Genomic DNA, 710 nt, shown 5'->3' on the forward strand with positions numbered 1-710 from the left:
CAGATTCAGCTACATTGCTCCCAGTCTGAACACCAATGAGCATCAGCTGAGCAGCAAGCACTCAGAGGTGTGAGCCCAGGGGTGTAATCCCAAACAGCCTGGTCAGGGGTATGACTAATGACGAGTGCACCATCCCTCTGCAGGTCTGAATCCCAGTTCTTTGATGCCTTTCTCTGTCCTATGGGGTCACCACGAGTCACAATTGACTCAATCTCAGTTACTTGAGGGTATTTTGGCTTTTTAATAGGGAGAGCTCATGGTCTCCGAAGTGGGCGGACTACTGCTTCTCATCATCTGTTCTCAGTCTGGAAGCTTCCCTGAAGCCTGTTCACCACGGGTGACAGTGCTGCGATTTGAAACGCCAGAGGCATAGTTTACAGCATCACAACATAGAAACGGTGATCTTGGGTATTACTAAGCTCCCTTGAAAAATCTTCCTGTTCATTTATGCTTTTATTTTTTCTGGAGGAAGTGGAGAATGTTTCATAAATTACACCTATGTATTAAAATACAAATAGAAAAATACAAACAAAAATTTGAGGTCTTTATTGAAATTTGGTCAAAGAATAATATTTAGCCTATGAAAGGATATATCTCCATGTTTCAAATTTGTAATGTTCTAATGGAGACAATATGTATATTTTCTTCTTTTGAATTGTGTGCATTTTCTGATTGATCTACAATTTTTGCTTTTTGCTTAGCAATATTGA

Source organism: Echinops telfairi, unplaced genomic scaffold (assembly GCF_000313985.2).
Source record: "Echinops telfairi isolate 266 unplaced genomic scaffold, ASM31398v2 ScPeMD7_2010;HRSCAF=2546, whole genome shotgun sequence".
Lineage (NCBI taxonomy): Eukaryota > Metazoa > Chordata > Mammalia > Afrosoricida > Tenrecidae > Echinops > Echinops telfairi.